This window comes from Ambystoma mexicanum, chromosome 7q, assembly GCF_040938575.1.
Source record: "Ambystoma mexicanum isolate Mex_15411 chromosome 7q, UKY_AmexF1_1, whole genome shotgun sequence".
In the NCBI taxonomy this organism is placed as follows: domain Eukaryota; kingdom Metazoa; phylum Chordata; class Amphibia; order Caudata; family Ambystomatidae; genus Ambystoma; species Ambystoma mexicanum.
The window spans coordinates 652488071-652511155 of NC_090941.1; the positions used below are offsets into that span (position 1 = coordinate 652488071).

The 23085-nt window shown below is 45.5% G+C and overlaps 1 protein-coding gene across 4 annotated transcripts in view; it reads left to right on the forward strand.

Moving 5' to 3' along the window:
* The first annotated feature begins 638 nt into the window (after positions 1-638).
* SLC7A1 (solute carrier family 7 member 1) overlaps positions 639-23085 on the forward strand; it is a 552639-nt gene continuing 530192 nt past the window's right edge. For 2 of the 4 annotated variants that reach the window (XM_069640689.1, XM_069640692.1), the window contains exon 1: positions 639-771. The gene's annotated coding sequence lies outside the window, so the exon portion shown is untranslated. Of the gene's footprint in view, positions 772-2608; positions 2704-23085 lie in introns of those variants that run through there. The other 2 variants (XM_069640690.1, XM_069640693.1) reach the window with 1 other exon arrangement.

A 23085-nucleotide genomic window follows, 5' to 3' on the forward strand; every position in this document is an offset into this window, starting at 1 on the left:
CGCAATCGCTGTGGTCACATGGCATCATCAACCACCATAGGTGGCGTTGCCCAGCAGGGGCACCGTCTGCATGCCGGGCCATGTGGCGGGCCCACCCACTCCAGCATGGTGCACAAAGACACAAGAGTCAGTTCTGGATCGACTGAGAGCCGTAAGCAGCTCGTGTCTTTTATTTACTTGGTCACATGGTTACCCCATGTGACCAGGACAAAAAAACCAGGAAGGTACCATGTCCCCCAGAAGGGGTGACATTTAACATCTATGTCCTTAGGACATTTTTCAGTTAGGTTTTCCATTTAAACCCCATAGGTTATCAAGTGCACCATCAGGTCTTCAAATGAAAGCCCATTTAGGGGATATATGGTCTATGGGACTTTGGGTCATCTAGTCGCCTAAAATGTTCGACTTAACCACCTACTAGTGTTGCAATGGCCCTTTAGACCCCGCCCACCAAAACTCTCTCCGTCGGTCCGACTTGCCGAGAACGGGGTGAACGGGAGGGTGGAGGAGGAACAGCTGATGTAACTTCTGTGTAGTATTTCTGCTGCGGCTGGGCGGAAGGAGACGAAGCCCAGTCTTACGTCCTTGACTTGAGGCGGGATTTGCTTTTTGTAGCCTGTATGGTCAACCAGTGCGGAGCTTCTTGTTGATTGACAACAGATTTGCCCACTGAGCAGTCAATTATTTTCTCGTGGGGCGGGCCATCCGGATTAGGACTCGTGTGGTGGCGCCGCCGCCGCGGTAGCGAAACAGAATCCGGAGCTGAAGCTTGTAAGTGGTTTTGTTTTTTGTATGCGTGTATCTATGTACGGGTACATGCGGTTGAGAGCGTGTGTACGAATGGGTGCGGCGTTTCGGTGTGTGTCAGTAACTGCAATGTGAATGTGAAATGCGTTCAGGGCGGGCCGAGCAGGTGAGTGGGCGGGGGTTGATGGGAATGCGTACATGAGAACATGGATGTGTTGGGGAAGGAAAACTTTGTCACCACCATGGAACGCTCTTCTCCGCCAGGCGTGTTACAGCGGCATTAGTGCATAATGGGCAAAATTAATAAATGTGTTACACGCAAGCTGAATCAACCAACAAGAACATTATTTCGTAAAGTGGCACTGATGTATAATGGACAAATCTAATGTAGCCAGTCGTATGTTTGCGCATTCACATGATTTCTTGTAGTGCCGTCAGTGCACTCAGAGCAAAGCAAACATGAATGTTCATAAATAGCAAATACTGCTGTATATAATATTACACCACGTGGATACGAATTCTTGGAGTCCGATTAGTGCACTGTGAGCGTGTTCTTATATGGCAAATACTTCCGTATATTGGGAAAACTAATATGGATGTGATTTCTTACAGTGGCATTAGTGCATTTTGGGCAAAGCTAGCATGATATTGTTCGTACATGGGGGAAATAAGAGTGTATTTTGGTGGAGCCGGAATGAGCACGAGTTGTAGAAGCTTAGTGGATTAAATGCAAAGCTAATGTGAGTGTTTCCTTACACAGCAATAGTGGCGCAACGACAATGGGCAGATCATTTAAACCCCTGCAGACCCTGACATGTTGGGCTAGGTTGACAATCTGCCTGAGTCCAGGGGTGTTAGGTCTGGAAACAATGCAGGGCTACGCTAATTTTGGGACTGTGGGCTAGCTAGCCTTTTTGATTGTAACCCCCTGAGCTTCTATATGGGGCTACAACCAAAAGACACGGGGCTATAGCCCCCTTGGACCCCTCATAGCAACGCCCCTGTGCCTGACCTACAGAGCCATAGCAGGACACGGACCATAAACTGTAACTGCACAGTTAACAAAAGCCAGCCAATTACTAATGCAAAACGTTTCATTATGTTACATACATTTTTAGGCAATTGAAGTCATGATGGGGAGGTTAGTACTTGCATGTCAGGGCAGTGATTGGAAGGGTAAGGGGACAGGAAACTGCTCACTCAAAGCAGTTCTTACGTGTGTTTCAGTTGTGAAGGAGAGAGTTAACCGCGTGTAACATTTAAGCTGCACTAGAATAGTCTCACCCCCCACACGTACGTTTTCTCCTTCCCGACAATCTCTGAAGTTAGTGCCACCCGAAATGTTAGCCTAGGTGTACCCCCAATACTGGCACATCCAGCATGCATATGATTTGTATGTAGTTGAAGTTTTTTTCTCTTTCAGCTGCAGATGAGGCGAAATTTTGATAACTTATTGTAAATAAGTAAAAGTTCAAATAAAAAAAATATATATAATCCTATTCTGACATATAGAGCGGGCAAAGTCCTCACCAAAATGAATTTGAAACGCTTCTGTGTTCAACTAGTCGCCTATTATCTACTGGGTTTTGTAATGTCACCCATAAAACAGACTGTACAAACATTGTAGTTCTTTCCTCTCAATATTTCACAAGTGTGCAGTAACAGGTCCCATTTTCACCCATTATTTTTTTTAAAAAATGTCTTCCTCCCTTAGTGGATTGGGGCACCTTGGTTACAGCTTGCACATATTTCTGGAAAATGTGTGTCCCCCGAATGAAAAAGTTCATCAGCAACAAACTCCTCCTTCAGCAGCAGGGACCCCTGTGCTCTCTTCCAATCGCAATCCATTCACCGGCAGCATCCTGCCGGCCCCTCGCACGCTGCCTATTATACCTTCCTGATCCCGGGCCACCTACCCACACACAAGCTGCGAGTGCTCGCCGCCGTCAGCACAGGGTAAGTGACCGCGCCTCGTTTCCTACACCCAGCCTATCTGGTCAGGTTAGTCTTCCTATGCCCTTGCCTTCACCGACCACACGCACCGCGCCTACCCCTGCAAGCAGACCGTCGTTTCATGTGAGAGTCGTCACCTCGGCGCGACTGCTCGTTCCTCGGCAGTCTCCATGCTTTCTTACATCGCCTCACACAGGCTCTTTGTGCGGAGGAGGACGGCCTCTTCGCTCCAGTCTGCATGATGCAATATTTATAGTGAGCGTATCCCCACTCCCCAGACTGCATCCAAGAGCACCATGTGCTGCTACTCCGCGCACTGTCCCTCATAAGCCCTCAACCCCTCACTGTAGTGGGGGCAGCTGTTCACACACTGGCTACAACGGTGGATTGGATTCCCCTGCCGCTCTTCAAAGGAGAAATGGGATGGCTTCATATAATGGGATGTTATCGGGAAGCGAACAATGGACTAGGTTCTTTGGAAATTATTTCCGCGTCGTTCATCACGAGGCATGCTTAGTAGTAGCATCGTGCACTGACTCGACACCACATAAGTATGTCGCCTGCAGGACGCACTCAGTCGCTCACTTGACACCCCTCTGTGACTGACAGGCGCTGAGCCCGACCTCCGCTTTTTCCTGCCCGCCCCAGGCAGATGCCGTGTATTCCTGGCAGGCTGCTTGCAGGCAGCTTTGTTGCTCTCGCGAAGAGGACCAAGAGCGGATTATAATAATCTGCGCGCACATTGGCTCCTGGTTAAAGGCACGTTTTTTGAGACCGTGTAAACCGGTCAGTACCGGGCAATGTTGAAGTTTAGCGCTTCTTCCATTTTGAAGTGCGCCGTTTTTTTAAAATGAGAAAACTCCGGTCATTTGAGTGCACAGGTTAAGTGGGTTGTCTTTTTATGTTTACGATCTGAATATTACCTTTTTATGCCCATTTTATGTATATTAAGCTATATTTTACATAGCTAGATTTTGTCAATATTTGTCCCGTGAAAATATGCAGCCGAAAAGGCGGTAGTTTTACTTTGCTAATATTGTAGCGGGACACGTTGGACATGGGGTTGAAATAAACATGCGAAAGATCAACATTGTTGCATCAATGGCCTGCCGTCCGTTGAGAAGATATGCCCAGCGTATTTCTTACATTGTAATACAAACCTATATGTGCATTGTTTCTTCACGAACAGTTAATGCACACAATGAGTCTGCTGTCCAAAGCATCACGGGGTGGAAATAGCCTTTCCAGGAAGTTTGCACCCGAGGAGGGGGCTGCATGAGGGAGAGAGCACTTTGTCAATGTAAACTGAGGCTGGCCGCGGAGCAGGGCGGGCCCGAGTGACGAGAGCACGCCCTGTGTGTTGCTCTGCCGCAAGAGGCGGGAAGTTCAGGTTCATTGATCTGTTAGTACACCGTACAATCACGTTTCCGGTCTGCTGGGGACGCCGTTGCTGAGCGCCTGTATCACAAACCGCAGTAAGACATGTGCGACCGGTTTCCATAGCTGCTCCCGTGCTCGAGGTTGACGGATAGCGTGTCCCTTTTTATGGGAACCAGAGGGTATTCGTGATAGTTTGTGGCGCCGGAACTTGCCGGTGGTGTTTGAAAACGATTGGGTGCGTATTTCCCTTGTGTTATGGTTCCCGGGTCGTGTAATGAGCAGCAATGTGTACACAAGCAACAAAGGTAGCGACTGAATATTCCCAATTTATCACAGGGCGACATATGTTAATGTTAAAGGTATTTGTACGGTTGTACCGCACACCGTCACCAACGGAATTGGTCCCCAGGCGTATCTGCAAACAAGAAGGTGGGGTGGGGTTAGTAGGGTGAAGAGGGAGTAGGAAAGTGTGAAAGGTGATGTCCTGTTGGCAGCTTCAGTTAGGTTTTCACTGTGCTCTGAGCTTGGGTGTGAATATCGGATGGATGTGAGTCCTTGTTTGCTGTTGGTGTGACTTGTGGTGTTGAGGTGTGCGGTTTGGCGTGTGAAAGGGTGGTTGTGTGAGTTAAGTATGCAGACATTTGAGCTTTTCGGTTAGTGGGTTACATGTCACTCAGTCCTTATAATTATTGTTCTATGTATCTATATACATACACCCAATGGCTGTGGCTTTCCCAGGAGTCAGGGGACGTGGCACAAGGAATAGTAAGGAAGCGTACATGTTATATACACACTTGCACAGTTCCTAGAAATACTTTCAGAATAGAGCTAAAGATTGACTTAAAGAAAAGTTTGAATAGGGGGTGCGCTTCCCTGGGTAAGGGGACAGTTTTTTTTTGTTCTTGCACAGGTAGGTGCAGACTAACGGTTTTAGAATCGATTTGTATTTCTGTTGTCTACAGTTTAGTTTCGGTGCCATTCTGTAGATTTGTTTTATCCCATCAATGTTTAGAATTCGTGCTTTCCTTTTCTTGACCAACCTTGGAGCTGTTTGCTGTATTTCATGGTGGGACAGGAACCAGGTTTGTTCTTTAATTATGTGTCACAGAATTTAGTTCAAAGAAAATAGTCATAATAATAATAATAATTTGGCATTTATATAGCGCTACGAACCCTCAGGTATCTGAGCGCTGCTTATTATTACCCACGGTGTGTGGTGCTCATTTATCGACCTCGGAAGGATGAAACGCTGAGTTTGGCGCTGCCGGGATTCGAACCTGCGTTCGCAGGCTCTGCACTGATGTCAAAGCGAGCGCTCTACTCGCTGTGCCACTTAACACACACGTGTTTGCTACCATCAATGGCTAGCTATTGATCTTGTAAGCGTGTTAGTTTCAACATGCACCATGTTAACTGATTGAAAGAGCAAATCCGTTGTATTAATGAGACACAAGTTCAGCAGCCAATCCAGGCGCTAAATTCCTGCACTGACTATTAAAACCCATGGTGGATTTTTGGTGCTTTGTGATCTCCTAGTATCTGCAACTAGAATTACTCCATTATCACGATTATGATGTCATCTCAAGAATCTTTAGTTTTTTAAGGACCAGACACCAATAATTAATTATCCTCTCCGCTCACACCAACGCTTCTGTTCTTGAGGCCCTTTATCTGTTCTTAAGGTCTTCTTTGAGGTGTATGTGATTTTTGTCCATATAATAGAAGTCATTTATTTCTAGAGGGAGTATGTCTAGACTGTAAAGCAGGGAGCACAAATTCATGTTGCAAGCCACTAGCCAGCCATAAAAAGTCACTTGCCGCCTCAATGTTTTATACATACACATAGCACACCATTTCTTACTCGCCAACAGTCAAATATTACCAGCCAGTGGTGAGTGCAAATTGTGTACCCTGCTGTGGAGAGACCGGTTTGTGAAAGGGCAAAACAAGATTCCTAGGCACTTCACATTAATGCAAAGTCAATAGCCGGGGAAAATATCCTAGCCCTGTATGCTTTCCTATTCGTCATCTAGGTTAGATCTGCGAAGGCGATTAGGCATTCTAGCTCACATGCACAGCTTCAGGTAATCTTTCAGCAAGCTTCCTTATTGGCATATGAACTGCAGTGTTCTATGAGCACTTTAGTATGAGACAAGTAAAAACACATGCAAGTTTTTACTGTCACTAGGAGGGCATCTTCTAAAAATTGAATTTTACAGTTCCTTGTAGGGTCCCACGTTATGCGCACATAGTGGCACATCAAGTAACTTTGAAACAAAGTTTTTCCGACCACATCCATGGTGTATTTGACTAGATGCCTTTGTGGTTTGCCGTACATTAGAAAAAGCTTTCAAGAAAAAAAGTGTATAGCTGTGAACAAAAAATGATGATTCCCTAAATCAGTTGATTTAACACTCCAACCTTAATGGAAGTCAAGTCTTTCAGGTATGAAGTAAGAGCTGGCTAGAAAGGACACAATGGCCAGCTCTGCAGATAAGCTGCTTCAAATGGAAGGGTTTGGCACATATACACCAGACACATAGAAACACAAAGGTCCACATTACAAGTTTGGTCATCGTTGTAAAACATCCAATGTTTTAAACATCCAGTATTTTAGAAGCCTAGCTGTTTTGCTGCTAGGAGTTTAACTCCTCTTTTGCATGCGTAATACCTAACATGAAACCACATGGAATCCAATGGGACTCGCAAATGACTGAAGAGTCTGCATAACTCAGAATCTTGATGACCCTTCCAAGTTACTACATGCAATAACAATTTTTTCCAAATACTGCTGTTTCTTTTGAATGATTCTCCTATACGTTGATGAAGCATCGAGCAAGAGGAAACAGTGAGTGGCTCTATGCTCCTGGAGCCATATTCTATATTGGCACCTGGGGAGAAGGCGCTAGCCACTCAGTATCTCTGGAACATGGGGTAAATCTCATGGTAAAATCTTGGATTCCCTCCTTAGGCCAGTACCTCTCACCTCCAAGTAACCGTGTCCCGGCACCTTGGCATTCTTCTCCCCCTACACTGCCACCCCATCAACCCCCCCCCCTCCTGACATATCTTGTCCCAGTAACTGCACCAGAGCCCAGCCTATTACTTGAACTCTGCACTGTTACCGTCCAATCCAGCCCACCACTGCTGGTATTTTTGGTAAATATTTACAGTAGTGCAGACAATGGAGCAAATATAGCCTTATAGACTAGGGAGTGATCATTATCACAGGATAATGACCCACTACCCAGAAGCCCATAAATTGGGGAAGGGTCACTATCCCAAGCGATTATGAGCCCCTCCTGAGGTCTCCATGGCGATTAACACATAGCGGTAGTAGCGATGTATGTTTTGGTTGAGAAGTAGAGAAGTAAATGTTACTTTAATAGTGAGTAAAGTAAGTAGGCAGACTGAGTTATTACATTTAAAAGTACAAGACACTCTGCATTGTCCACAAGGCCTTCTGGGGCCTGGGTCGTCCATACCTCCAACTCTCTCTTCGTAAATACCTTCCTACTCGAGCTCTTCGCTCCTCCAACTCCCTCAGGGTCACTCGCTTCTCCAAGCAACAAGTTGGTGACATATCTTTCTTCGGCTGGGGCCTCCCTCTGGAACAGCCTTCTTGTCTCTCTGAAACTCATGGAGAACCGTCTCCGGTAGCACCTCAAGACCTTCCTCTTTGCTTCTGCTTTCTCTATTAGTCTCCCCTGCTTAACTACTGTCTGATACTACACTGGTCACATGGCTACCTTCTGATTTGAGACCCAGGTCCCTACCTGCCCATTGCACTGCCTCCTGGCAACCCTTGCACTTGGGTCTGTATCTGTAACCCTACAGTGCCACTACCTGCACTTTTGGACACCTTATGTCTCCACTTACCCTTGCACCTGCTGGCCGCACTTCTTGTTATTGTTTTGATCCCATGTATAGCACTGCCCCCCACTCTCCTCCCCTGGGACTTTTCAGCCTCCCGTGCACTTGCAAGATCTCAGTCACTTAGCCTACTAAAATTGTTGTCTCTGTCCTCCTTCTGTTCCCCCCCTCCTTGCCTCATCGCGCCTTGAAACACTTGTGTATAGGCGCTTTACAAATGCCATATCATATCAAATGTGCTTTTGTTATTTAAATGACAAGGTTGACTTCATAAGATAAGCATTTTAATTGCAAAGTTGGTTGAACTGAAACAGGTTTATTATGAACATACATTTGACAATTTCAAGTTGCCAGACTTCGTCACTCGCCACCTCTATTCTATACATACAGAATACAGACCAATTCTTACTCGACAAGAGCCAATTGGCATTAGCCAGGTGGCTAGTGGAGATTTTGCACCCTGCATTTGGTGTCATGTGAAATCGTTTAACCATGTTTTTGAATTGTTTCATGTGTCCAAAAGCATGTTGCAGCAAAAAAACTTCCCCACAAAGAGGAAGTGTCTTGTTGAAAGAAATCTTGCCTGGGAATTGAATAGTTTCCCTGTCTGCTTTTGAAGCCCGAATGTTCAGAATGCAGTCAGTACCAGTAGTTATTGGCCGGATACTAAATATTCTGATTGGCTTAGACAAGGTTAACATCCATGTGCTTATTTTGCATTATTTCTGGAGGATTTGTAAAAGGCAATGGATCAAACTGTTTACACAATAAGAAATGCTACCATTTGCATATGTATGATTTATTGAAAAAATCAGGATGTAAGTATGGACTGGCGTAATATATATATATTTTTTCTCCCTATCGCAGAAGTATGAAAAAGTAAAATGGGTTTGCTGCATGCACATTTTATGTAGTTCATTCCACGATTCTGGATGAGCATGTGAGTGGTATAGAGCAAATTGATTTAAAGCCTAGACACTATTCAATTCTCTTTAATAACTCTTGTTGTGAGAGGCTGTAACGTGGGGCTTTGTGGCGAATCCCAATCCGTAAATTATCCAAAAATAGTTTTGATATTGTTACTAGGTATTTCACAGCAATTCTTTCCACCACGCTTAATCGGCTGAAATGAGTCTCTTTGGATGGCCAAGCACATATCTACTTGGCATATGGCCATATATATTACTCAAAGATTGGGATAAAACATATTTTTTGCAGCATCAAGCAGAGCATGTGTGATGAACAGTATTTTTAGTGACCCTAGAGTGAAAACTAGTCCAATTTGGCCATCGGCCCCTCTTTATTGGTTTAAACCATAATATAATGATTTTATATAGTACTGCATTCCTCCTACTTCTCATCGCTGTAATTATCCAATTTTTATGGTTCTCAATGTATCAATCTAGGAAGGATTATAGGGAGCAGTAGCCTGGCTGGGTTTCGACCCTACTGCAGGTCGCACACACACATGCAAGACAAACCCATATTCTGCTGTGATACTTATGCTGGGGTACCTTATCTATTTTGCATGCCAAATTCGCACCCCTTTGAAAAGGAGAGGAATGGAATATTTAGAAAGCGCTACTGCAAAGTGTGTGCTAACTTGACAGTTTTACAGGAAAACGAATTGTAAAAACCAGTGCTCCTTGACTCTAATGTTGGAAAAAGAGAAAAATTCCTCTTTATTATGGAAACCAGTGATAAGAAAAATGCAAGAGTTTATTTAACGTAACTAATTAAATCTTATTGAATCATGAGAAGCACATATTGTATGTTGACAGTGTATTTTATTTTGTAAAGAGATCAGTATACTGGTGAAAACCGGTATATATTTTTGATTGAGAGGCTGTACTGTAATGTGAGGCCCTGGGGACATAAAGGTGAGTGAGTTCTATGTTATTTTGACATGGTCTCAATCACATTCCACCCTGTGTCGGTGTAGATCATCCAGCACCTAATGTCAAAGTGCGTTTTCTCCTAGAACTGGGTGTGGAATCCTCTTGCAATATGACAAATTGCATGTGATGTGATATGGTCTGTTTTATTTATTTATTAATGTGATATAGTTTAGTACATACGTACAAACTTTACACATATTCCACATAAAAAAGCGTAAAACAGTAAAAGAAATAAATAGGTGATAATTAGGTATTCATCCTCATAGAATCCTATGATCATATGATATTTCAAAATGTACAAGATTTACAGCTATATAGCCTCCCATAAATACCTAAACAAAATACATAAACATCTTTGTTTAACTATGTTTCTTGAACAGGTGTAGATAAGAGAGAGAAGGGATAGACAAGCATGCATGTGCATTTCCCATTACATAATTAATACTCCATGGCTCCCTCTGTGGGTTTGTAGTGCACAAGCAAAAGCGTCCCACCATACCTGGTATAGTGCCATATGTAGTTTTGGGTTAAGGGTATTGATACATTGTATCCAGAATTCTGCTTGCTCTATGAATTCAGGGTTATGCACAAATCTACCAAGGTGTTTGATATAGCTAGCTCTCATCCCAGTACACGAAGTTAGAACATGTCGAGCAGTTTCAAGTTCATTGGGCAGATCACAGATTCTACAATACCTCACCGTTTTTGCTAGACCCATCTCCTGACCCCTGGCCGCCAATATTGGGAGATGGTTAATACGAAGGAGTAGAAGAAAGCGCCTCAATTGATCCGACGGACAGAGGTTTAAATACGGCTGCGCCTTCATAAAAATGTAGAGAACGTGTGAGACAAAGCTGTAACTTTTCAGTCCTTCAAGGTGAATATAATTACACTGCCAGTCCCATAGCTTGAGACGGTACGCAAAATTGTTGAACAAGCAATTGTTTTCTCGACCCCACTCCGGCTGCCAGCAGGTTTCCTCACTTAGTTTTTCCATCTGGGTTTCAAAGTTTTTCAATTTGCCTGCCTCCATCTCCCTGCTGATACTAATTAGGAGGCCATTTCCAGGGTCGTTCTTAAGACGGATATATAATTCCATTCGTTTTTTCAAAACCATGGCTCTGAGGGAACCAATTCCTAGTTCCAATCTAATCAGGGCCATGGGTATACATTGGGGGAGGCCGAGGATTTTCCTCCAGAAATTACCCTCAACCGGCTGTAGCCATCCCAAGTTCATATTGTAGAGGGGATCAAGCCCATAGGTGACCATCGGGGCCAGACATTGGATATACAGCTGTCGTGCCGCCCATATAGAGAAACCACTCCGTTCTCGCGTGAATTTGTATATGAGTGCTGTAAATTGAGTTGCTTTTGTTCTGCGTAATTGAATACAAGTAAGATAATTTCCCTTGTGATCAAATTCAACACCTAGATATTTATAGCTGGGGGTATAGTTAATTTCAGTCACTCCTATCATCATACGGGGTCTGGCTACATTTCCAGCTGAGAACAATAATAGATTTGTTTTGCTGATGTTGATCTCAAGTTCGTTGGCCTCCGCATAATCCCATAGCTGTTTAGCAGATTTTAGGATCCCATTAAAGGTATGGTCGAGGATCACTAAATCATCTGCATATGCAAGCATGGGACAATGACTAGGGCCAATCTTTGGTGGGCAGTTGTTGATTCCCTGTAAGCATTCTGGCGCATCAGATACAAATAAGTTGTACAGAGTGGGGGCTGTGACACAACCCTGCTTCACTCCTCTGGTCTGGGGGACGGGTTTAGTCACTGCCCCAGCGTTATCTAATCGAACCTGTACCGTATTATTTGTGTGTAGGAGTTCTAAATAATAAAGTAAGGTTTCAGGGCATCCCAATCTACTGAGTTTCTTCCATAGGAGAGAACGATTCACCGAATCAAAAGCAGCCCTAAAATCTATAAAGAGTGCATACAATGGTGGATTAGAATGTGTTAAGGCCTTAATTCTCAATGTATTCATTATGAATAGATTATGTGTGGTCGAGTATCCAGCCCTAAAGCCACATTGAAATTTATCCAAAATGCCCGCGCTCTCAACCCATTTTAGGAGTTCACTAAGTATAAGAGCAGCAAATATCTTGCCAGTGCAATCCAACATGGACAATAGCCTATAGTTTTCAGGTTCGGTTCTATTGCCTTTTTTAAATGCAGGTATGAGGATTGCTGTCTGCCAAGATGGAGGTATTTGGCCCTCACGTAGGATCTTCCCAAAAAGTATTTTAAGTAGGCAGGCCCAGAAAAGGGGATTTCGCTTCAGCACCGCATTGGAGAGTCCTTTAGGCCCCGGGGCACGGGACAAATTTAACTCCTCAATTCGGCTTTGAAGCTCTTTAATAGTTATCACAAAAGGGTGAGCTTTAGGTTTCATATGCACCGGGTTGTTAGTAATATTACTAATCCCACCATTACGCTTTTCCAGATAAGCGATCCATTCAGTGTTACCTATAGGGTTGACCATATAAGTGGATTTCTGTCCTCTGACTTCACCTAGCATAGACCAGATCTTCCGAGTGTTTCTACTACACAGTGTGCTGACCATGTGCTGCCAATTTTCTAGACCTTTTGTGTGTTTTTAGCCACCACCGATAATCATTTTTCACTTTCCTCAGCTTAATGGCAGTTTCCATTCTAGTTAGAGGGCCATTTCTAATCCGTCGGATATCACTTCTAAGCTTTCGCTTTCTATCTCTAATGTCCCTATCATAAACAACCTCTTTCACGGAATTTCCCACCATCTTTCTCATTTTACAGGAGCCGTGTTTACCCGAGAAATCACTAATCCATTTCTCAATTTGCACTGGTGACATATGATAGAATTGCTTGATCAAATCAGGGCCCCATTCTTCCATAGCCATAGTGGCCTTTAATATATTTTTATCAGACCAGGAAATACGATTATGAGAGTGGTTGCTCAACAAGTGCCCCAGATTGACTTCCTCCCTTTTGTGGGCCGAAACTCCCATAGTTAGAATCAGGGGGTCATGGTCACTCCATTCACATTCTTTTACCACCATATCACAAACTATCAGGGCCACCTCCCAGCTAGTGAAGATGTAGTCAAGAGTACTTCCCGATCTACTGTTTCTCCAAGTATTCCTGCCCGGCCTGTCACTTTGTGTGCGCCCATTAATTATTTCGAGTTCCCAACAGCCAAAAAAACCAAGCCAACCCTCCCCCTCCTTATCCGTAGACGGGAGGTCCCATAAGCTATTCTTGGATAACAGAGGGTTATTACCAGTGCCTCCACCATTGTTGATATGACAATTTAAGTCCCCAGCAACAATAACAAGGAACTTCTCATTGTTTGATCTCCATTCAGCAAAAAGTTCATGCATGGTTTCTTGGATAAGTTCTCTTAGTCTTGCACCTGGGGGATTGTAAATATTGACTAATAGTATTCTTTCACTTAGTCCTTTTATATTGATTCACTTCAACGGCACATATATAATCACAATTAACCGCTGGTATCTTTTTACTCAGGATCTTGTTAGTCACTCCAATAGATAGACCCCCGTAGGGGCGCCCCCGCTCTCCTTTTTTCGCCAGTGTGTGATATGTCATATACCCGTCGATATCCATGGGAGATGTCCACCAAGTTTCTTGCAATAATATAATAGGGTAGTTGTTGATGAATGCCAGAGAGCCCTTATCCGAGAGAAGATGCTGATGTCCATGGGTGTTCCAGCTCAATAGTAAGCAATCTCATGGTTGCCGAAGCACCATCGGTAACGAGTCTGCTATCCATTTCAGAGTACTCTGAATATCAGTTAATTGGACCTTCTCCTTAGGTGGTTGCGGGGGTCTGCCCATCTTATTCTCAGAGGTCCCATAATCCTTGCTGGGCAAGCATGGATCTTCCTTATCTTTATTCGCATCAACTTCCACACCAATCTGCATTAGAGATTTCTTATGTGTTCGAATCAGCTGTGCCAATGCTAGCACACTACAATGAAGAGCAGAAACATTTGGATTGCGCACCTCCAGTGGTTCGACAAACAGGAAGTCTTCCGAGCGTATAACACGCAACTGTGGTATCATGTGTAGTTTAGCTAGTACATCCGTCCTTGTCAGCCATACGTCTCTTTTTTTCTGGTGCAGATTTTTGATTATGCAGATTTTACTTGCACCAGTGTCTTCCACTTCCTCCGATTCCTCTCCCCCCACGGATGCACGGACCTCTTCACCATCCGTTTTTTCAATTCGACCTGGTGTCGAGCATTTAGTCGATTCACCGATGATACTGATCGATAATTCAGAGTCCACGACTTCATGGGCCATGCTTTTAGCTTCATGCAATGGGTCTGGAATTATCCAGCCTGATAGAGATCCCATCCCCTTTCTTGCACGTTTCTTTGCCTTCCGACCCCTTCTCTTGCTTTTTTTTGATCGAGCAGCCGTGGGAATGGTAGCCGGTAGGGGGGAGGCGATTTCTACCACTGCGTTCTTTGCAGCATCTTGTTTCTGTTGTCTGCGTTGCTTTTTGGTTAAAGGTACTGCCGTATTAACCTCCTCGGTCTCCTCCGGGTTTTTTATGTCCGGCTGATCCGTAAATATTGGAGCTTCATCCATTGCAGGGGGTATTAATGATGTTGGATCCATGCTCCCAGTCAGATTCATTGTCCTCAATTGCATGATGGTGTTAGTGTGAATCCTCCCACACAACTGTAATAAAATTTTCAGCGCAAATTGGAGAGATGCCATGGAAGCCTGCAACTCTGCTATGGCTAAGCCATTGGAGTCTTTCGGCATCCCATTGCACAGCTCGCCCGTGTGGTCCAATTCTTCAGGATCCATGAAGAGACTGGGGGATGCAGACAGTCGTCCCATCGTTGGTTGTACTGATGGGATGGGTGTGGGCTGAATGGAAAGTATACCTGATAGATCAGAGATTGAGTTGCCTGTGCAGTTATCCGTGCATTTAGGACTGGGGATCTCTATGTCCTTTTGTTGCTCCTTATGCGCCGGATTCAGGATCTGCGCTTCCACCACAATTGTGGGTCTTTCAACTGAGGTTACTGGTCTGCCTGAAGTTGCCATTGATTTTTGGATAGATAAGCAAAGCTCCAGTAATGAATTATTATCGATGTCTTGATAATTGGTAGAGTCTAAAACGTCACTGCCATTATGAATGGGCGAAAGAGTCTCCTTTTCTGGTGCGGCAATATCCGCCCCCGTATTAACTTTGGGCTTACCCTTCCCAAACATGGCAGGAATAGTACCTTTTTCAGGTATAACACTGTCCCCATTTACTGTTGCCTTATTTGCGATCTTAGGGGGTAGTTTCTCCACTTTTTCATTATTGCCTTTCCGTAGGTTGTACCTAGTGTTTCCTGCTTTTGTTTTAGTCATTCTCTTTACGGAGCACACCACCGCACGTCTGACTGGGGGGTATGCCGTAAATTGCGATAGAACTGAGATCGTGCTATGCAGGTTATATATCGGTCACCGATATGTGTCGTAGCCCACTGTGACAGATTGAGCGATGATAGGGATCAAAGAGGTAGAATCGCCCTCCGCAGTCTCCCGGCCCAACTGCCGTCTGTGTGAGTGTATCAGGTTCCTTACCGCTCTTCCGGTGCCCCTTATGTAGATCCTGGAGGGGTTTAAGGTTCTCGTCCCCCGCTGTCCACAAGTGACCACAAAGGACCACTTGTCCTCCCACTTCTCCGCGCTGGAAATGATGTTAAGTAGAGTTGGTAGCTGCTCACTGCTGCAAAGCTCCGCCTCGAAGTAGTGTTCAGGGAAAAAATACTCAGCGCACCACAAAGGACCACTTGTCCTCCCACTTCTCCGCGCTGGAAATGATGTTAAGTAGAGTTGGTAGCTGCTCACTGCTGCAAAGCTCCGCCTCCAAGTAGTGTTCAGGGAAAAAATACTCAGCGCACCACAAAGGACCACTTGTCCTCCCACTTCTCCGCGCGCGCTCCGCGCTGGAAATGATGTTAAGTAGAGTTGGTAGCTGCTCACTGCTGCAAAGCTTCGCCTCCAAGTAGTGTTCAGGGAAAAAATACTCAGCGCACCACAAAGGACCACTTGTCCTCCCACTTCTCCGCGAGCGCTCCGCGCTGGAAATGATGTTAAGTAGAGTTGGTAGCTGCTCACTGCTGCAAAGCTCCGCCTCCAAGTAGTGTTCAGGGAAAAAATACTCAGCGCACCACAAAGGACCACTTGTCCTCCCACTTCTCCGCGCGCGCTCCGCGCTGGAAATGATGTTAAGTAGAGTTGGTAGCTGCTCACTGCTGCAAAGCTCTGCCTCCAAGTAGTGTTCAGGGAAAAAATACTCAGCGCACCACAAAGGACCACTTGTTCTCCCACTTCTCCGCTTTTACACTGTTGCAAGTCTTTTTTTAAAACTGGTTATCTCACCACCATCATGGACTGAGTGTTTGTACTTCTTCAGAGATCTGGCATATTGTTCCCCCACCAATGGTATCCATATGTTAGTCTGAGTGCGATTGGGGGTAAGGAGCAGGCTAAACATTAAGAGGATGGGGGAAAGAGGGGACGAATGCTACAGACAGAAGCTAGAGGGTTAGGCAACGAGTGAGAATGTTTTCTAATAGAATGTGTGTATGTTGGTCCTTTTAAGTAGACTATGCATCTGCACTGGAGGGGTGAGAGGGTATGGCGGAAACGTGGTATCCTAAAATGATTGGGAGAAATTATGTTTTAACTAATTTTGGATAATTGGAAATGAGTACAGTGTAGTGTTTGGATGCACGAGGAACTCCAGATTTGCACAAGCCAACCATTGAAGTTTGGTGGCTCATCTGCCGGGTGTGCTTTTTTAGATTTTTACTACAGGGCGAGCTCTGGAATATTAATTCTGGGATTACTAAAACTGGGCCGAGTGTGATTTTGTCGAGAATACACTTTGTGAAAAGTGAGTATTGGTGTAAAACAAAAGATAAGGAGGGGTTTGCGCAGTCTGAATAGATCAAATGTGATAGCTGGGCACCTTGAATGAATTTTATTTTAATAGTATTATCATTTTTTTTCTTCCTGAGGTCACAGGAACTGATAATAAAATAATAAATAATAATAAAAAAAAGAATCGCAATATAATTGAAATAACCCTGATGGATAGCTTTATATTGGTGTGTCCGGAAAATCTGTTATAATGGAGTTTCTAAATAGATCAGAGAACAAGTGGGCACAGGTAGCAAAATTTCAGCAGATTCTAAAACGCCCCAAAGGGGCATAGTCGCAGACAAGCAAGTACAAACAGCCGATCTTCAAGCTCACTACATGCCAGGTACTTGTAGTAGCATTCCCGACAGAATGGTATACATGTGGGGTGTTCTTGTTTGGGATGTTGGGTATTCCAAGAAACATACAATTAGCGGCCGTGCCCAAAACCATGGTTTGAATATCTGTTGTAGCAAATTGGGAATCTCTTGACTCAAATCTATCCATGTAGGCCACATAAGAGCGATGTTCGCAAGCCTTTTTGCACCTTAAAAAGCTAGGAAAAGAAAGGTTCTCTTTCCATCAAAAATACATGGCCATTACTGCAATCACACCAACCAGACTGGACCACGCAAATATGTTGGTGAAAAACTGGGTTCCAATTTGCGCCAACAGAAGAAATTTGCCAGATTACAAATGTTTTGTTGTGAATAATAGAATTTTATTTTGAGGTGATTCAAATTGTCTTAAATTTCTGAAAGTCCTCGACACGTGTTTCCCCTCTTAGCACATAGTGGTTTGAACATCAGGAGGATTAATCCAAATGATCATGGGTTTATAACTAAAGCGAAAAGAAAAACTGGCAGATTCCCATTTGTATACATTCAGAAAGAATACATTTTGATATTGTCACATTTAGAAGTCATTTCTAAAACTACTCACTTGATTTTTGAAATTTCATGAAGGATAGTTCCCCTGCTTAGTTGTGTAGACTCGTATTTCATAATGTATCTTTCAAATTCTTATTTAGGCACACAATTGTCCTATAGATTAAAGGACACCTGTGTGTTATTGCTCAGATCATATTGCTGTGGGGACAATCTAGATGGAGTGGTGCTTAAATTGAGGAAGAACAGAATTGTGAGGAGAAAGGAAAAGTTGCAGAGGTATTGACTGCTTTAGTGCTTATCATGATTTATAAAGGCTTGGAATGTGATGGTCCTGATTTTGCCTTTGCAGTGTTTTTGATGCAGCAATCAAAATGGCCGCCTATTTGGTGTTCAGGCGTGATGACATCATCGCGTTAGCTTCACGCTGAATGGGGATGTCAGCCATCTTGCATTGGCTTAGCGGTTTGCATTGTTAGATGCTAATTTTTACTTCACTTCTCCCCCTCTACACCCAAACCTCCAGCGCCCTCCAGACTCATTAGAAAATCAACCTGCCTAAACCCCCACACACCAACTGACCCACCCCTCGTCTCTCACAAATCCACCTCCGCCCGCCTACTCTTTCTGCCCCCCATCGACGTAACACTCAAAGTGCACAGGCACCCAGCCCCTCCCGGACCCCATTGCAACCTGCCTCACCCTGAATGTTCCTACCGCACCCACCACCCTCCCGGGCACCCAAGCTCCCACTCCGATGAGCACCCCGAAAACCACATCCTCTCACAACGTCGCTTGCATCCTTTTTAATGCCCGCTCCGTAGCAAGAAACAGACACAGCATCTTTGACCTCCTATCCTCTGACAAGCCCAACCTCCTTTTTATCACTGAAACCTGGTTCTCCGATGACTTTGCCCCTGTAGCACATGAAGCATTCTCCCCAGCCCCCAAAGGCTACTTGCTCATCGCCCACAATAGGCCCTCCAGAGGTAGCAGTCCTCTTCAATCCTCATTTCTCCGTCTCACTAGTCGAATCCTAGACATGTATTCCCTCCTGTGAATCCCTTCTAGTTAAACTCTCCCTACCACTGACTTTCTCCCACAGCTTCCTAAACATATACAGACTCCCTGGATACGACCAACCTTTCGCCAACAATCTGTGATTCAATAGCTACCATTCTAGTAAATAGCCCATCTCTTACAGACTTCAATATCTGGTTCGATATCCCCAACAACCCCATTACTCATCTGCTGGTTGACGGTCTTGATATGTTCAACCTCTCCCATCATACGACTGGTCCAATCTGGTCCAATCCACTCAGGTGGGCACACCCTTGATTCAATTTTCAGCTCCCATGACCTGGTTTATGTATCCCATCCCAAACCACTCATCAGGACCGACCACTATGCCATCCCTTTCTCTATCCGCACTCGAGCCCCTCCTCCTACCGCTCCCCCAGATCTCAAAAGCTGGAACGAAGTCCAGATCCTTCCCTGACCTAGCTGAAGCCCTGCTTCTTCGTCCCCCTAAAACGCCCCACATCCCTGATAGAGCCTTAACCATCGACTCCTGGCTTAATGATTCACTAATTCCTCTCGCGCCCCGCTTCCTCACGCAATGGATTGTCCCCCAAATGGTTCACGCCCCACCCTAACTACAGAGCTGAAATCTTAAAGGCCAAAAAAGCCTATTATAATAAACAAATTCTCAACTGTGGCAACTGCAGCAAAGAACTCCACATGATCATATCAGAATTCGTCAAACCCACTTGCGCTTCTACCCAATCCACCCCCACACAAACACTCTGCAGCTCCCTTTCCTACACCTCTACAACGCTGCTCTTGACAAGACGACATCCCTTAACACCACTGTCCTTCGTCTTCCCCCCCACCCTCTTATCACTGACCCCTCTCGATCCCATTGCCCCGACACCCAATTTCCCTACCTTCGACTCCTTCAAACCCATCTCCAGAGACGAGATCCATGACCTACTATCAGCCAGCAAAACCTCCGGGTGACCCCTTGACCCCTGCCCTACCTCTGTCCTGAAAGAAATATTCTCATCTACCTGCGCAGGAGAACATGCAAGAGCCATACTAAAGGACTCCCTCACCTCTGGAGTCTTCCCACATTTCAAAATAGCGCATGTGAAGCCACTTCTAAAAAAGGCATCCCTTGACCCCCAAGAATTACAGACCGATCTCCAACACCAGATTTCTCGCTAAACTCATTGACCGGACTGAATACTCTCAGCTCAACTCCTTTGTAGAATCCAACTGTCTCCTCAACCCCGCACAAACAGGCTTCAGACCGTGACATGCAACTGAAACCACTCTATCGATCTGGGATGATCTCAAGGTCACTGCAAACTCTGAAGGCTGCGCAGCACTGATTCTCCTCGATCTCTCTGCAGCCTTTGACACGGTTAACCACTCAATCCTCCTTGACCACCTTCCCTCCATAGGAATCCTTGGCACTACTCTCAAATGGATGGCCTCATTCTTCCGCTCCCTTTTTGTCTCAACTGTTCGTTCGGTGAACACTGGAGTACCCCAAGGTGCATGCCTATCTGCTCTCCTGTTCAACCTCTATATGACCACTCTACCAGGAATCATCTGCCTGCGCAACATCTCCTGTTACAACTACGCTGCCGATACCCAAATTATCCTAAGAACTCCCAAGTCAGGCACCAACCCCCTTCCCGACCTTGAAGCCTGTCTCTACGATATTGACTGATCGATGACGATAAACCACCTCCTTTTCAACCCTGATGAAACTGAAATCATGGTGTGCAGTGTAAAGGTGTATGGTTCCGGATGAAGCGGCACACGGAGCCAGCTCAGTTACGATGTTACAGCTTTATTGTTCATATGCTCCTGTGGTGAAGATCCGAGCGAGAGTACCGGCGCCCTGTCCGGCAAACAAGCGGTCTCCAACTGTCACTATGCGAACACACAACTCGTGACACAATCCAATAACGAACGCTCCCAATACACGCACCCCATAACATTCCACGCAACACACGCTACTACACTTGTCCTCCCGTAAGCGCACACTACTACTCCCCCCCCCCCCCCCTCTGTGCCCCCCCCCCCCCGTAAAAGGCCATCGACCCAGAGGACCATACAACCCCTCTTCCCCAGTTAGGCCAACAACCCGTACAAGTCCTACAACACGTCGCCCCCCTATAAGGCCAACACCAATATAACCATATCCCGGATAGAGGCCTATAACCAAAGTCACACTGCAAAGGGACACTAACTAACCACTTGGAATAACATAACTCAACCGACAAGGCATAGTCTCTGCAAAGGATTACATATGTTATGTTATGTTATTTTGCATTTATATAGCGCCTTATATACCATTGGTATGGTCTGAAGGCGCTGGTAGGTTGAACGCCCTTGGGAACCGAAGTTCGGGTCAGTAGAGAGAGTCCAAAAAGTGCGTGTGCGCACCAGGTATGTGTGCAGCTGGTGCGGAATTCAAGTGGTAGCTGCTTCTTAGCGGTAGGTGTGGTGGTTGAGAGATCAGGAGTATGTGTTCGCTCTGGCCGGCTTTATCCAAATCGAGTGTGGCTGCGTTAGGCCTGAGGAGAACGCCTGGCTGGGGGGTGCGAAACCAGCAATGTTTACTTAGAGTGATGGGGAGTGAGCGGGAGATGTTGATATGAGAACAGTTATACCGAATGGTGTCATAGTATCTCTTTGTTCTAATTGAGTGGTGGTGTAAGGGAGAGGGTAAGCGTGGGGTGTGGTATGAAGTATTCCCTGCATTCCAAAGCATATTATGTACGTCACGCAATTCCGTGTGGACAGGTCAGTTCTATGCATTTTTGTTCATTTCAAAATCGGGTACACTTCTAAATTCAGCTTTTCTCAGAGAGGCTATTTGCCACAACTTTTTAATGCAATTGGGTACACTTCTAAATTCAACTTTTCTCAAAGAGGCGATTGGGCGCAACTTCTAAATGCAAATGGGTACACTTCTAAATGCAATTGGGTACACTTCTAAATTCAGCTTTCTCAAAGGCAATTGGGCGTAACTTCTAAATGCAATTGGGTACAGTTCTAAATGCAATTGGGTACACTTCTAAATGCAATTGGGTACACTTCTAAATTCAGCTGTCTCAGAGAGGCTATTGGGCGCAACTTCTAAATGCAGTTGGATACACTTCTAAATGCAATTGGGTGCACTTCAAAAATCAACTTTCTCAGAGAGGCTATTGGGCGCAACTTCTAAATGCAATTGGGTACTCTTCTAAATTCAGCTTTCTCAAAGAGGCTATTAGAGATTCCATCTAAGTGTGGCATATGCTAACAATCACTGGTTAACATTAGGCTGCAGGCCATTTAAAGGTAGGTTAGAGTGGCTGGAGCTTTCTGGAGTAGAGTAATTGCTCTACCCCTCACCCAAGCCAACACTTACGGTTTTGTCGGTGTCTGGTGGCTTCCTTGGCTTCCCCTGCGGACACCTGCTGACACTTCCTGGAGCCGCCTCCGTTGGAGTCGCCCTTGGCCTTTGGGCCCTTAACCGCTGGGGGCTGCCCTGGGAGGACCAGTGATGAAGGGCGGGTCGGGAGGCGGGAGGAAGCGGGACCATGATGGGGTGGTGGGGCGGGCTGGGAGGCGGGCAGGCGATGGATAACCAGGAAGAGGAGGCCTGGAAGCACGGGGCAACGCAGTGCCTGGGGCAGCAATCAAACACCAAAAACAAGGAAAAGGGGTTGCGGATGGGGGGGCACACTCACCTGCTCCTCAGATGGGAAAGAGGAGTGGGTGCACCAAACGGGTCGCTAGACCCAGGCGACCGCTTGCCAGTAGCCAATCAGGGGTAGGGGGTGGGCTGGGAGGCAGGCGGGACAGGGATAACCAGGAAGAGGAGGCCAGGAAGCATGGGGCAACGCAGGGCCTGGGGCAGCAATCAAACATCAGAAAACAAGTTAAAGGGGTCGCGGATGGGGGGGCACACTCACCTGCTTCTCAGATGGGAAAGACGAGTGGGTGCACCAGGTGGCATTTTTTTTTATTGTACACCGTCCACCTGGTGCTTATTTGGTGCTTTTAAATCCTTTGCTGGACCTTGTAGCAGCTCTCCAAATAATGTTTACCAATTTGGTGGTGATGGAGGACTTTAATATGAGGTTTAATACCCCACAGATTCCAGTGTTGGCTCAGTTTGTTGATCCAAGCAAGATCCGAGCAAGGGCACCGGCGCCCTGTCCAGCAAACAAGCAGTCTCCAACTGTCACTATGCGAACGCCCAGCTCATGACACGATCCAATCACGAAATCTCCTAATACGCGCACCCCATAACATTACACGCAACACACGCTACTACATGCAGCAATATTGCCCTTCTACCACATCCGCTCCCATGGGCCCCCCTCCCCGGA